Source organism: Sus scrofa, chromosome 7 (genome assembly GCF_000003025.6).
Source record: "Sus scrofa isolate TJ Tabasco breed Duroc chromosome 7, Sscrofa11.1, whole genome shotgun sequence".
In the NCBI taxonomy this organism is placed as follows: Eukaryota; Metazoa; Chordata; class Mammalia; order Artiodactyla; family Suidae; genus Sus; species Sus scrofa.
Window position 1 is genome coordinate 87,888,766 of NC_010449.5, and position 16,306 is coordinate 87,905,071.

General features: G+C 41.8%; 1 protein-coding gene across 1 annotated transcript in view; it reads left to right on the plus strand.

Annotated features, from left to right (window-relative positions):
* AKAP13 (A-kinase anchoring protein 13) overlaps nt 619–16,306 on the plus strand; it is a 333,471-nt gene continuing 317,783 nt past the window's right edge. The window contains exon 1 of the mRNA XM_021099912.1: nt 619–888. The gene's annotated coding sequence lies outside the window, so the exon portion shown is untranslated. The remainder of the gene's footprint in view (nt 889–16,306) is intronic.

Genomic DNA, 16,306 nt, shown 5'->3' on the forward strand with positions numbered 1-16,306 from the left:
TCGTGTACCAACAGACCATACTTTGTTTCTCAAAAGCCACCAAGGTGATTTCAGAGGTCCCTGCAAATTGAAGATTGCATGATTTTGCGGTGATTGAAAAGCCAAAGGTTTATGGAATGACTTGCCATAATCCTGATGCCACCATCGAGCCTTTCATCTATGCTTCCAACCATGTAACTAAAAATATGTTGAATATTTAGCAATGATTCTTTTAGGCACAGGACACAGAAAAGACCCACTTTCTAATTTCAAGTGGAGGGAAGTAAAGAGTAAATGATTTCACTTGTGTTACAGCAAGTGCTACATTTTAGGTAAGCATCTCCCTCCGACACACACACAGAGGAAGGGCGGTTTCCCGAAACAGGGCAGAGAGGTGAGGGTGGATGAGCATTTCAGTCAGGCACCTCCACACGGTACCCGACTTTGATCACTTTACCGCAGCGGAGCGGCGGCGGTCAACCTCAGCCTTCCTTAGCAACCTGAGGGCACCGCCCATGTACCTCACTATTGGTCTCACGGATCTTGATAGGCAGCTCTGCCGTGCAATCCCAGCTAGCGGCCCCTGGCTCCGCGCTTATTCATGGGAGGGCGCTTAAGCCTTACCGTCCTCCTCCGGTGCCCCGCCCATTCCCGAGCGGCTTGTGGCGCATGCGCGGGCGGGTTGGGGCTGTGTGCAGGGCCAGCCCCGAGCCGGAGCCGCCGCGGTGAAACGCCCGGGCTCCGCCGAGACCACCGTGCCGGCTCCTTGCCTCCGTCGCCGCAGTTTCGGGCCGTCGCCACCACCTCTGCTGCTGCCGCCGGAAGAGCGGCTAACTATTGTCTTTCTCCGCGGCGAGGGTGCGGAGCTGCTCCGGCTTGGCCCGCGGGGGAGCCCCGGGGCGCCTCACGGTGAGAGTGCAACTTAGTTGGCGGAGTTGGGGGAAGTTTTGTGATTTGAGGAGGGGTCGCGGGCGGGAGCCTGGGCCCCTCCCCTTGCGGCCGCTCCTCGGGGCGGGGGCGGGGGCCCGGAGCTGCCGGGGTGGGGCGGGGGCGCGCGCCGGCGGGCGGGGATGAATGAGCGGCTGGGGAGCGCCCCCCGGCTCTGCAGCCCCCGCCTCCCTACGCGGCCCCCTTCACGCATTGTCTGTCCTGGGGCTGGGGCGCTCCTTCCCGCTCCCAAAGTTCATCTTCGGGGCCGCCTCCACTCCCGGAATAGGAGGCGCATCCGCCCCACACAGCTGGGATGCCCCCTCAGGCGACCCCACAGCCCGCAAGGCTTGGAACCCCGGCCCCGGCTTCCTCGGTCGGCCTCTCTGGGAGCAGGGGCCGGGATCGCCCGGGAGCTGCAGCTGCTCTGTGGGTCCCTCCGTCCGATGGAGTCGGCGAACAAGTGCTGCGGACGCGAGGGAGCGGCTCCCGGGGGCCAGCGCCGGCGGTAAACACGCCGGGCCGCGCCCACCTTTGGGGGGCGCTCTCGGCGCCCGTTCCCGGGGGCGCGGCCGGGGGACCTGCGCGGGTCGGGGACTTGCAGCCGGAGGGGACCCGCTTTGGGACCGTGCCACGGCCTCAACTCTGTCGAGTTCAAGTGCAGCCATACTTTCAGACCAAACAAAACTTTTTTTTTTTTTTGGTAAATCTGGTTTAGTGAACTTCTCTCCGTTCTCTTTTTTTCACACAAAGTCAACTAGTATGTGATTTTTTTTTTTTTCTTAATACGGGGGAAATCCAACTTTTTCCATCAGAAGAAAGGATAGACTTTTTGTTTTTGCTTTTTGGAATGGTTCTTAACAGCAAAATGATTCAGTCACACTTAAAGTTTCTAGATCTTACTGTGAACTGAGGAGCTCACAGTGTTAAGTTGGATTGAGCAATATTTTTGGTGTTCGTCGTCTTAGCTTTTACTCTCAGTGAAGTTATTTTGAGTTTGCTGCTGCAGGCATATAGAACTAAAGGGAAAAGCATGTACTTTTTTTTTTTTTTAATTCAACAACTACCCCCCCGCTCCCCCAGCCTCATTTTCAGAAGAAACTTTTTTTTTAACCGTTGGGTTTTCCAGATCAGGACAAATGCTGGCAGTTTTGGAGAGGTTTTTTTGTTTTTTGTTTTTGTTTTTTTTTGCAAGTTTGTAAAGGAGTTCTGATCAGCTGAGATAAATAATTGTTACAGTCCTGTAAGCTTTCATGGTCTCTGGGGATTTGCAGGCTGCAAGAAGTACAAGCCTTGTCAAGCTTTGGGTACATCGGTTCTGCCAAATTCAGTTCCTTTGGATGTGAGAATGATTCTGTATAACACGCCCCCCCGCGACCCCCCCCCCCACCGCGCGCAGGTGGAACAAGCCTAAATGTCTGTCAAATTGCGTGGTGGAACAAAAGGACCAGAATGTGTTGCTTTCAGTTGTTGTATCTCTTTGCCATTTGCTAAATTAACAAGAAAAATATGAGCATTACCGTGTGGGTCGTTATCGTTGATTGGTTTCTTATGTTCAGTGAGCGATGTAGAGAAGTGTTACCTGGGTTTTTCTAGTTTGGTCAGCTTCATTTTGCTTTGAAAAGCCAATTTTCTTCACCTGACAAAGCTAAAGAAATTCTCTGATGGCATAAGCTTGTACTTTTAAAGTACAATAACAAGGTCATTTTTAGGAATCATAATCCTTGCACTTAGGGCTTTCCTTCCTGGTTGTGTGGTTGTGTGTGCCTGCGTTGGTGGTGGGGGGGTTGTGGAAAGGGAGGTTGACAAGGTTGGAAGGGGTTGTCAGGGAGGAACAAAATATAAACAAATACTATTTAGAACCTAATGTGGCAAGTGGGCCCGTTGCTTACCTTCTCTGATAGCATTGTTTTTTTGTTTTAGGATTTCTCACACTTCATTTATTTGCTTAATAGTAACTGTATAAGTAAGTGTAAATGGACTCCTCTTCTAGTCTTCTAGTCTGGTAGCTCCTGGAGGTCTGTGGTGGGTCTTACCTCTCACCCAGCTCTGTGCCCTCTCTGCCAGGAAGGAGTCTTTAACACTGTGCAGGTGCTCAGGATGCATTTGAATTGAGTGAAGTGCTTGATACCTCACCCTTGGTCCTTTGCAAGAGAACCTCTACCTCTGGGGACTTGTCCACAATGACAGTTCACTTGCAGGTCTGTGATGAAATTTGATGTACTCCATAAGGATTTCTGATCTTTCTTTTTAACCTGTTAATTACTTCTTGAAAATGATTGAGGTTTAAATAGTGCACTGCAGATTTCAGAAAGTGGTTCTGTTTTAGGAAATTTCTCCCTTTTTTTGGTGAAATGATTAAGACTGTTGGATAAATTCATGAGCTCTTCTGCCTCTTCGTTCCTGCACTGTGAAATGGGGCAGTAGCACAGTTTAGGGAAATGTATATTCTTAGAACCAGATACGTTTGGGTTGAAATCTCCACTCTTCTGTTGACTAGTTGGGTAGCCTTGAGCAGGTCACTTATCCTTTCAGAGCTTCAGAGTCCTGTAAGGTGTGGTAACATACTTTGCAGCGTTCTTAGGAATAAATGAAACTATGTGATGTACATACTTAATAGTGTGCAGAACATTAAGTAGGTACCTGTTATCTGCTTAGCTGTAATGACAATAATTTGGATACTTTTTTTTTTTTTTTTTTTTGCTTTTTAGGGCTGCATCAGCGGCATATGGAGGCTTCCAGGCTACAGCTGCCGGCCTAGGCCACAGCAGTGCAGGATCCAAGCTGCATCTGTGACCTGCACCACAGCTCACGGCAACGCCGGATCATTAACCCACTGAGCAAGGCCAGGGACCGAACCCGCGACCTCATGGTTCCTAGTCGGATTCGTTAACCACTGCGCCACGACGGGAACTCCCCTGGATACATTTTTATATGGCAAGAAAGCATTTTTTGAAAGTCTGATGCTTCTGAGTATAGTGGTTCAGTTATTTTCTTTCATAAAGAAGGAATGTTTTGAAAATTGGGAGTCTTAAATGCATTTTTTTTTGTTTTTTTTTCTTTCTTTCCTTTTTTGGCCACCTCAGAGCATATGGAGTTTCTGGGCCAGGGATCACATCCAAGCCACAGCTGCAGCAATGCTGGATCCTTTAACCCACTGTGCTGTGCTGGGGATGGAACCTGCGTCCTGGTGCCGCCAATCCCATTGCACCACAGTGGGAACTCCTTAAATGCAATTTTTTAAAGGTGCTGATTGAACTGAATGTTAATAGAAAACAGCTGTTTTAGTTTCTTAATCAGCTGTTAGTCTTTGAGTGGGCTTGCAGCATGGCTTAGGCTAGAGCTCTGCATTTATAGTGTTTAGGAAATGGTGAGAAATGGGTTGTTTTCTACACTTGTAATAGAATATCTGAGTTATAGTTCCAGCTTTTCTTCCTTATTTTAACTTCATTTTGAAAAACACTAGATATGAGTTATGACTACATTTTTCCAACTTAAGATGGAACTGGGCTGTGGGTTTATATAGTGTTAATACAATTCAGAGGCTTGAGCAAATCGTTCACTTCCCCTTCAAGGTAACACTTTTGAAGGTGCCACAATTTGGGGAAGGAAACTGATTTAAATCAGTTTTACCAGCTTAGTTTAGAATATTCACAATACCGAGTAGAATATACATATTCTAGAAATATTCATCTGTAATGGACATTTTTGTATATTGAATCTCATCTTTGCATAAATAAGGGTAAAAAGTTAAGCATGAAGGATTATTATAGTGAATCTTTAAAAATTATATTTGACCAGACTCACAGATTGAGGAAAAAAACAAAGCTGGCAAAGTTAGATGTACAGACTTGGACGTTTGATAATCCCCTCTTTTATTTTATTTTATTTTTTGGTCTTTTTTTTCTTTTCTAGGGCTGCACCCTCTGTATATAGAGGTTCCTAGGCTAGGGATCCAGTCAGAGCTACACCACAGCCACGGCAATGCAGGATCCTTAACCCTCTGAGCGAGGCCAGGGATCCAACCTGCAACCTCATGGTTCCTAGTCGGATTCGTTAACCACTGAGCCACGACGGGAACTCCACCACCAGGCTTTCTTACCTGTTCATGGAAGGAGGTTTGTTTCTTCATATGTCCTCATGTTTATGATCTTGTAGTCCACCTCTGGGCTGACTGGGACATAATAAGTAGAAGATGGGTAGATAACACATTTTTGTCAGTCCTTGCTCAGAGGATGGACCAGCAGACCCAATGCTGAGATACTGTGATTGTATGAATAGTTATGTGGGATAATGGTGTGTTTTCCTTTTTTTTATTCAAGAACTGTGTTCAGAAACTGGGGCAGGTGAATGTTAGTGTGTATGATGTGACTGTTGGGGTGGGGAGAAGGAAACAGTCTGAGGGATTTACCATTTATGCCGCACTGTAGGCTCTTCTATTAGAAATTAGTCCTCTGAGATTTTCACTTCTGATCATATAAGCCCATATTTAGCCATAGAAATAGCCTTTACCACCCCAAAGTCTAGTTATTCCTGAATGTTTAGGAGTTAAGTATGTCACACTGTAACAAATTAGTCTTTTAGACACCCAAAGATGTCAAGGGAGGGAAAAGCACCTAGGAGTTAGGTAGAGTTTCACAGAACCCAAGATAACTAACTCTGTGATGGTGATGTCTGCTGAAAGCTCGTGATAGGGAGCCACATGTATGACTTCACATCTGAACTTTGCCAGTTACTGGCAGTGTTCTTGAGCATGCCCCTTCATCTGTCTCAAACTGAACATCCTTACTAACAAAACAAGAACACATTTGATAGAAGTCATCCCATCTACTATATAGTGCTACTATAAGAAATACAAGATGAAGCACTATACAAATGCTGCGTCATTTTGTAGGGTTTTTTTGTTTGTTGTTTCTTTTTTTTTTTTGGGCTGCACCTGAAGCATATGGAAGTTTCCAGGCTAAGGGTCAAGTCAGAGCTGCAGCTGCCGGCCTATACTACGTCTCGACAATACGGGATCTGAGCCTCGTCTGTGACCTACATCACAGCTCACGGCAACGCCAGATCCTTAACTCACTGAGCGAGGCCAGGGGTTGAACCCACATCCCCATGGTTACTAGTTGGGTTTGTTACCACTGTGCCACCATGGAAACTCCATGTCATTTTGTAGTTTTATTGGTTGGCTGTTGGTTTGGTTAAAATTCAAATCTTAGTCTATAAAAGGGGAAAACATCTAAGTTTATTGGTTTTTCTTTATAAATATTATACCATTTCTTTAAAAAATTTTTTTTATTGAAGTTTAGTTGATTTACAATATTATACCATTTCTACTGGCCTTCTCCTTACTTGGGAAAATGGATACTTTTTTTTTTTTTTTTTTTTTTTTTGCTTTTTAGGTCCCCACCCTTGGCATATGGAGGTTCCCAGGCTAGGGGTCTAATCTAAACTGTTGCTGCCTGCCTCCACCACAGCCACAGCAACGCGGGATCCAAGCCACATCAGCTACCTACACCACAGCTCATGGCAAACCAGATCCTTAACCAACCGAGCAAGGCTAGGGATTGAACCCGAAACCTCATGGTTCCTAGTCGGATTTGTTTCCACTGCGCCACAATGAGAACTCCGATACTTCTTCCTTTTGGCTTTTGTCTTCTTAGATTTCCTTTTATAATATATTTGTCATGGAATATTTTTCTAAACTCAGTGCTTGCTGTGAGACCTAAGTTACTCTGAAATCACAGGAGCTGACATTGGATGCTAGTGCCTAAAATCAGGTGAAACCACAATAAACAGTAGGCAAAAAGAAAGAGTATTTCAGCAGAGAACAAGAGAAGCTAGTGTAGTTGTCTGATCTTTACTGACTCATTTTCTTGAATTCTTAAAAAATTGGTTTACTCAGATCAGGGGAGTATGCCCCTTACGTGCCAGATCTTATACAGTTTATATTTATTTATATTCTTACATACACTTATTTCATTGTTTTTTAATATATGAAAATATATTTTATTATTACTATATAACATATTAGTTAATATACCCAATTATATTTTCTCAAATGGCACATGAGATGCAGGGTAACATTTCTCTTTGATTCCTTAAAACTTCTGTATCTGTTTTTTGGAGGATTCACTTTCCTACGATGTCTGTGATAGGTTTTGAATTGTCCACAGAAGGGTGATAGCATGTTATTGCCCTACCATCAGATGTCATAGCAAGCTCTACTTTGCAGTTATAGTCATCCGGAAGAGAAGAATATGTAGATGTATGACAAAAATAATATGAGGCTCCATTTTGAATTAGAAAGAAATGTTTCAAGATAGTTCTGCTTGGTATCACCCATTTTACTGCTGCCAGTGGCATGGTGAATCAGGATGCTTTCAGGTGGTGTGGAAGAAGATGATTTGAAGAGGAACTAAACTATTTTTAAAGTCTGTTTTTGGGTATTTTCGTCTCTTGACTGATGCTCATCACTAGCCTGCCATCTTGCCTCAATCACGTTTATTTCATTTTAGAAACAAACCTATGAGGTAAGAATTATTAACCTGTTTTGATTTAACCTGTGTCAAATCACCCACAAAAATGATTTGACAGTGATCACATAGCTGTTAAGCTTTGGTGCTAAAATTTGAACTGAGATTATTCTGGCTCCAAAGGGCATCCTTTTCACATCACTGACGCTATCGCCTGCAAAGGGTACATCTTAAAACAAGTCAAGGAGTTCCCATCGTGGCTCAGTGGTTAACGAATCTGACTAGCAACCATGAGGTTGTGGGTTTGATCCCTGGCCTCACTCGGTGGGTTAAGGATCTGGCGTTGCCGTGAGCTGTGGTGTAGGTCGCAGATGTGGCTTGGATCCTGCGTTGCTGTGGCATAGGCCAACCTGCCTGAGCTCTGACTGGACCCCTAGCCTGGGAACCTCCGTATGCCATGGGTTCGGCCCTAGAAAAGAAAAAAAAAAAACAAGTTATTGAGTTATTGCTTGCATGATAAAATACACCCGTTTTAAGCATATAGGGTTTGATGAGCTTTGACAAATGTATCCATGCCTGTAATTTAACAGCACAGTCAAGGTATAGAACATTTCCATCACTCTGGAAAAGTTTCTTTGTGCTGTTCTCCAGGCAGTTCCTGCCCTCAACCCTTACCTTGCTGTCTACCTCACCATAGGTAGCCATTAATGTCTCTGTCACTGTAGTTTTGTCTACATCAGGGGGTTCTCAGACTGTGGCCCGCAGGCCAGTACTGCCTTTTTTTTTTTTTTTTTTTTTTTTTTTTTAAATGAAGTTTTACTGGAACACAGATTCATTTGTTTTCATATTGTCTGTGGCTGTTCTGGTGCTACAGTGACAGAGCCATTACAAGACACCTTGTTAAAAAGTTTAAAAAAAAAAAGTTCACACTGTGGCACAGCAGGATCCTTGGTGTCTGGGTAGTGCTGCAATGCAAGTTCCATCCCCAGCTTGGCACAAAAAAAGGCTTTGGACATGCTGGGTCCTTAACCCACTGTGCCAGGTTGGGGGTAAAACCTGTATCTTAGCACCGCAGAGAGGCTGCCTATCCTGTTGTGCCACAGTGAGAACACCTTATCTCACTTTTTATAGAAAAAGTTTGCTGATCCTTGTTCTACATAACCACATTAATGATAATATCTAAAAAAATTTAACAGTTCTATATTATTCAGTCATATTCAACTCTCCCTATTCGCCCTTCAGATATCTTTTTGTAGTTGATTAAAATTAAAAAAAAAAAAAAAGGTCAGGGTAATACTCCATTTTGTGTATGTGTGTGTAAGATATCACATCTTTTTAGACCAGTTGTTTGTTGATGGGCACTTGGATTGTTTCCATGTCTTGATTACTGTGAAAAGTGCTGCTATGAACATTGGGGTGCATGTATCTTTCTGAATTAGAGTTTTCGTCTTTTGGAGTTAGAGTTGTTTGCTTTCGTTTTAATGTCCCATCTAAGAGCACAATGACTGCATGTATCTTTTTGAATTAGAGTTTTCATCTTTTGGAGTTAGAGTTGTTTGCTTTCATTTTAATGTCCCATCTAAGAGCACAATGACTTTTTCTTATATTTTATTCTAGAATTTTTATCGTTCAAAATTTTACATTTAGATTTATGAATTACTTTGAGTTAATTTTTCTAAATTGTGCAAAGTATGGATTGGGGTTTATTTTTTTGCACATGGGTCTGTGGTTCCAACAATGTTTTTATAAAAGATGTCTTTCTACTTTGAATCACCTCTGTACCTTTGCTGAAAGCCAATTGCTCATTTATGTATGAGTCTCTATATTCTATGTTCCATTGATCTCTCTTTCATTTTTTTCGTTACTACACCTTTGATTACTCTAGTTATATATACTCTAGTGATTACCCTAGTTGATTGCTCTAGTTTTATATATATATATTACTCTAGTTATATATATATGTATATATATATATATTACTCTAGTTATATATATACTAAGTCTTGATTGGGTAGTATGGGTTTCTAGTTGTTATTTTTCAGAAAAAATTTTTTTTTTCTTTTTAGGGTCACACCCACAGCATATGAAGGTTCCCTGGCTAGGGGTCGAATTGGAGCTGGTAGCTGCCGGTTTACACCACAGCCACAGCAGTGTGAGATCTGAGTTGCATCTGCGACCTACACCACAGCTCACGGCAACGCTGGATCCCCAACCCACTGAGTGAGGCCACAGATTGAACCCACATCCTTATGGATACTAGTCAGACTCATTTCTGCTATGCTGCAACGGGAACTCCTCCATTTTAGAATCAGCTTGTTGACATCTATAAAAATCCTGCTGAGATTTTTGATTGGCATTGCATTGAAACTGTAAATCACTTAGGGGTGAATCAACAGCTTAATAATACTGAGCCATGGACGTGATATATCTATTTACTTGGACCTTTTTTGAGTTTTTCATTTGTGCTTTGTAGTTTTTAGTAATTGGATCTTACATATATTTTGTAAGATTTATATGTATTTCATGTTTACTGGTGCTGTTGTTGGTCATGATGTATTTTTATATATATTTTTTGTATGTATAACATGTATTACAATATATATTATACAATATATAATAGTATATTCAGTTTGGTACTGAATTTTTGTTGTTCCATTTGTCTATTTATGTTCAATTAAAAAAATTGCTGGTCATATGTATCATACTCATATAATAGTTGTTAAAGTCCTGGTTTGTTAAAATCATGTTTTGTTAATCCTAATTTGTTTCTGTGGGCTGTCTTCCCCCCTCATTGTGGGTCTTGTCTTATCCATAGTTTCATGTTAGATCCTAGAAATGATGAATTTAAGTTGTCAATTACTGATTGCTATTGATTGATCTAAGACAAACCAATCCTATCTTTTTACTCTAAGGCTTGTTTCACCCCATTACTAAGTCACGAAGCTACTATAGTTTGCATTGAAGGATGGGATGTTATTTGCTGTGACCAGTCAGAGTATGAATATCTGCCAGGTCTGTGTGTACTCTGGGGTTATTTAGCATATAGCTCTTGAAGCATTCTTTGCTGGCCCTCATAGATTTTTATTATATGCATACATGGATTTATTATTCAGTGTTAGATTCAAGAAGTCCTCTGTGCTGATTTCTAGCGATCCTTCTTCATGCAGCTCCCTCCTTTCTAGTACTCTGTAGTTTTTAGACTACATCTTATGGCTTCTCAGCTTGAGAAGACTGCTCTGCTCTGCTTGGGCTCCTCATTGCACATGATCCAGGATGCAGTTCTAGGCTGAGAAAGCTGATGGTGCACTTGTGGAGCTCACTTCATCTCTTCCCTTTGTTAGGGATTGCAGTCCAGTGCTGCTGGTTGTCCAGTGGCTAAAAGATGTTGCTCCACATATTTCGCCCTTTTTTCTGGTTTTTGGAGGGAGTGGCGGGATAAGTGGACCCAGTTACACCATCATGGCTGGAAACTGAAGTGCCTTGGAACTTGAAAGTATACTTTATAGATGGTGCTCAAATCTCATTACAGTATTCTTCAAGTCTTTGTGGGTGTAAGTATCAAACATTTGTTAAATGTCTGCTGTCTAGCTAGCCCATATTCTTTAGGGATATCTACAAATGATACCCGGAAGAGTAGGTATCCTCTAGTTGACGAGGTATTTATATAGTACCCACCTGAGATTAATCAAAGATGTGAAATATCTAGTGATGAGCAGAAAGATTACTGTGATTGGATGTTTTTGTATAGAAATGCTTTCTTCTACATTTTTGTTTCCTAGCCTATGTTTAGAATTCCCTTTTAGGGGACAAAATGGAGTGGGTCAGTGGGTAGAGTACAGGCTCTTTCATGTGCTTTTGGTGACTTACTTGCTCTGTGGCTTTAGGTAAATTATTTGTCTCTGAAGCTCAGTTTTCTCTTTTGTAAAATCAGCATGTGACATACCTTGTAGTGTTGTTTGTTAATTTATGCACATATTTGGGTACCTTTTGTACATCAGGCATTGTTCTGGGCAATAGGGATTCAGTGGCAAATCAAGGGACTGCTATTATAGAGAGAAAAGCAGAAAACAGGTGAAAAAACAATTTCGGTGATGTCTGGTTGTGATAGTTGTAGAGGAATATGAAGAGTGTTAGCAAAATTTGGGGGGGGTCAAGCAGTACCTTTCTGAGGAGATGAGATTTGAGAGAGACCTGAAGGAAGTGAAGAGAGCAAACCACCTGAAGGTCTCTGGATGGTCCAAGTGGAAGGAACATCAAGGGCGAAGAGCTTAAGATGGGAGTGTGAGTAAGGGAGGCTAGTGTGGCTGGAATAGGGCAAGAAAGGAGAACAGTAGGAGATAATGTATATGTAGGTAGAGGGTCCATCAAATAGGCTTAAGTAAAATGGGAAGCAACTGAAGGACTTCAGCAAAGAATGACAAGAGCTGATTTAGGTTGTAAAAGTTTCACTCTGGGTGTAGGGAGCAGGAGCGGAAACAGGAAGACTAGTTAAGAGTTTTGTACTCATCACTCTAGGTTGGTGGCTTGGATTAAGGTATGGCAATGAAAGTCTGAGAAGATTGTAAGCAACATATCTTTGAAGATAGAACTGATAGGCTTACTTATGGATTGGAAAGAGGGTTTTGCACAAAGAAAGGAATCAAGGATGTCTCTTAGGTGTTTTGTTTCAAAAACTGGATGAATGGTGGTGTGGTTTCCTGAGTGGAAGAAGTGAAGTGGTTTTGCTGGGAGGAAGAAATTGCAATGCCACTTCAAATTCATGCTAAGTTTGAGATCTGTGTGAAGATTCCAGTTAGCATTTAGATACTCAAATCTGGAGTTCAGGGCTGAAGCCTGGACTTGAATATATAAATTAAATTGGAGCATTGTAGCTGGAGAGGGAGGATGGGGATTATTGTGTAAGAGATATACAAAGCTCTTGGCACATAGTATAGGGTCACATACATTGGCAGGTAGTAGCAATAATGCCAGCAGCAAACAACTGAGTATGACGAAGGAGGGCTAAATGTGAATGAAAGAAGATGGCATTTAGATGATCTAAAACAACACCTCGTATATTCTACTAGGTTAGTTAGGACTCCAGACCTGCTGAACATTTTTTCCTCTGAGCACAAGAATACTATTAGTGAAATCTGTTGTATAGTTTCAGTCTCTAAGGATATCTGTGATCTTAAATTTGATGCAGGGGTATCATTGTGTGTACTTTCTTTATACATGTAATATTACAAGGTAGTTTGGAAGAGAGCTTTCACAAAGTGTTAACTGTAATTTTGTTTGAGGAGTGACATGATGGTGGGGTATTTGATTTTTCTAAATACTTTGCAATCTTTGTATATATATATATTTTTTTTTTTAATTTTTTTTTGTCTTTTTGCCTTTTTCTAGGGCTGCTCCTGAGGCATATGGAGGTTCCCAGGCTAGGGATCTAATCGGAGCTGTAGCTGCTGGCCTACGCCACAGCCACAGCAACATGGGATCCGAGCCGTGTCTGTGACCTACACCACAGCTCACAGGAATGCCTTAACCCACTGAGTGAGGCCAGGGATCAAACCGGAAACCTCTGGTTCCTAGTCGGATTTGTTAACCACTGAGCCACGACGGGAACTCCCGCAATGTGTATATTTTTAATATTCTTTTTCTAATAGAGAGTGAATACATTTGGAGAGTCTACTCAGTTGGTTAGCTGGTCTCATGTGTTTGTGCTTGCTGACACTACTTCTTCCTGCAGATGGGTCTTTGACTGTGGTCTCTTGTCTAGAAAATGTGAGTCTTTTATCACGGGGCAGAATCAGGGGAAAGCGTTGGGGTAGTTTTTATATGAATCTGCAGTAGCTCCAGGGTAAATCGTTAGCATGTGTTCTTCCCACCAGGCTAGTTTTGGCACCCTTTTGTTCTAAGGAGACATGTTGCATTTGCATTGTGGTGGGCAGATTACTTTAAAAAATTGAACTGAGCATGCATTTTTTTTTACCCCCAAGTCTAAATTGTAACTATCCTCATTAAACTTAGATTTTTTACCTTTTCCCAGGTGAACTGTGCCAGTGGTGACAGGGACTTTTCACAGTTTTGACATTTTCTGTAATTTATGAGTCACTTCTAAAAGCACACTTAGTACAAAGTATGATTTGAAATGATATCTGTAAATTAATCCATCTACTTGATGTTGCCAATTGAGTTCTCTCCAGTTTAAAGTAGTTGTGTGTCTGGAGTTGGAGAAAGGAGACCCATTGTGGCATTGCATGGATTAATTTCTGATACCTTTCATGAGCTGGAGGAAGCCTCTGGGATAATTTGTGCACTGAGTGGCTGGACTCAGAATACAAAGGAACTCTGGATGTGGCTTTGCAGTTTGAGAGTTACTTAGGGGGAAAATGTGGCAGCAAAATTTGAGAAGCAGAGTTCTAATTGTTCATTTGGTCACATGAAGCCTTGGGGCCTGGCTGAGGTGCTTTCTCTGTGTGAGGATTAAGGATGTATATGGGTCAGTGGACAGGAATGACCAGAGCTTTTGCCTGGGCCCTCCTGCTAAAACAGTGCTGTATGGATGCTTAGAGCATAGGGTAGTGTGTATTTAAAGGACTTTTTCAGTTTAGAGAGATCTTTTCCTAAAGATCAGGCCATTTCCTAAAAGATGTTTTCTAAAAAGTCACTAAGGGAAAGAAGAAACTTTAACTGGGTGCCTACCTGTGTATTGGGTGTTCATTTACATTCTCTCAGTTCTTTACAGTAACCCTATAAAATAGGTATTATCCTTCTTGTGTTTTTTGATGAGAAAACTGTGGTTCAGAGATTTCATTTTAAAATTATTATTTTTTCTTTTTTTTTTACTGTGCCCGTGGCATATGGAAGTTCCCAGACCTGGGATTGAATCTGAGCCACAACTGTGACCTGTACTGCAGCTGCAGCAATGCTGGGTATTTAACCCATTGTGCCACAGCGGAAACTCCTGTGGTTCAGAGATTTTAGGTTCTTTCAGGTCAATGGACTATAATTTTTATCCAGGACTCTGTGACTATAAACATATGCTAGTTTTATTATATATGCCACAAGTCACTTTTTTTTTTCCCTCTTTTGTCTTTTTAGGACCACACCCATGGCATATGGAGGTTGCCAGGCTAGTAGTCAAATCGGAGCTGAAGCCCCCGGCCTGTGCCAGCACGGGATCTGAACAGCATCTGCAACCTACAATGCTGCATCCTTAACCTGCTGAGCAAGGCCAGGGATCCAACCTGCATCCTCATGGATGCCAGTCAGATTTGCTAACCACTGAGCCACAATGGGAACTCTCCATAAGTCACATTTTTAAATTCACTCTGGCGTGATTATATCCAAAATAGCCAGCTTAGAATTCCAGCTTGTTCTTGATGTAAATAGAAGTCATTGTGGTCTGCCTGTAAAGTTTTCCTAGAATTCTTAAAAACATGCTGGGCTTCCATATCTGTGCCTTGAAAGCAGCAGAAACTTTGCCAGAAGAATTTTGTTTTACTTTACATGGAGGAACTTTATGGATCATATTAATAATTAACATTTACATACTCTTTGACATCTTCAAGGTGTTTTACAGTTAATTAGTTCATCTTTAACTTATATTGGAAGTTGAAAAACCAGTTTTTTTGGTCTGTTTTAGCAGTACTGAAATGTTAGGGGGATAAGGAGTAAGTCTTCATTCAATAAGAAAAGTGTAGGTATGCACCGTGCAGTATTAAATATCTTTCCTCAATCCCTCAGCCTTGTGCCCAATTTAGCTCAATTCAGACATGTATTTTGGATGCACACATCTCCTGCTTAATGCAAGGGAATGGAATTATTTGGACTGAAGGAAAGACACAGGATTCAGGATTACTGGGAAAGGACCTGGATGATTTAATGGACTGTATTGCAACTTTCTTTTCTGTAGTCCCTTAAGTGGGAATTGTCCTTAATTCTTAATGGGGATTTTGACAGAAGGGAAGTGATTGGCGCAGAGACTTTGGCAAGTGGACGGAGTCATATACATGCTAATTTCTGGGAAAAACTCTTTTTTCACTCTGGCTTAAGAGATAATAACTCTGTAATGGAATACTTTGCTAATTTCCTCACCTGTCACCTGATTCCATCTCCTCTCCCCTCCACCCCCAATAAAACGGCTTTTGCTTGGGAAGGTTGTGGGTTGGAAAACGATTTGGAATGAGACACATTAGTCTCAGTTCAGCTTTGTTGCTGTCACCTAACTAGCTGTGTGACCTTGAGCAGGTTACTGCTTTTCTGTTGCCCTTGAGTTCTTCTGTGAAATAATGTGTTAAATTCACCTTTGATCGAGTCCTTGGAGGGGTGACTGGAGGAAGGATATAAAACTTATTGTGTTCGTGGACATAAAATGGAACAGGGTCCCCCCCCCATCAGTGAAGATTCTTCAGTTACAATGACTTCTTCCTTCCTACTTTGGAGTTTGTAATTTATTTTCTTACTATTGTTGTCAGCCACATTGCTATACTTTAAATATCTTTTTTTTTTTTTTTCTTTTCTAGTATAGAGCAATAAATAGAATGCTTTGATAAATATTGTGTCTCACTGATTTCCTAAGACAGGACATGCAAGTTCCTTTTCATCATTGCTTATAACCCTGTCATTCAGAGGGACCTGTTCATGGATTTTTGCCTAGATGACCTTGCCAGAGAAACCTTAGTGTGGATGACAGAAAGGAGAAGGATCCTGAGAGCTGGGCATATTTATTGAGTAACATTTTTCTCATGAATGGGAATCTGTTATTGTAATGGGGCAGAGAGGAATGGCCCTGAGTTTTCCCCTCTGTCACATAGTGTTGTTTCAAATCTTTGTTCCCCCCCCCACCATTGCCCTTTTCCTTCACTTCTTGAAAATCTGAAAACTTAGAAGTGAGATGAGTTGGCTTTTGAACCTTTTTGTAACATTAAATACTCTCAGGTTTAAGC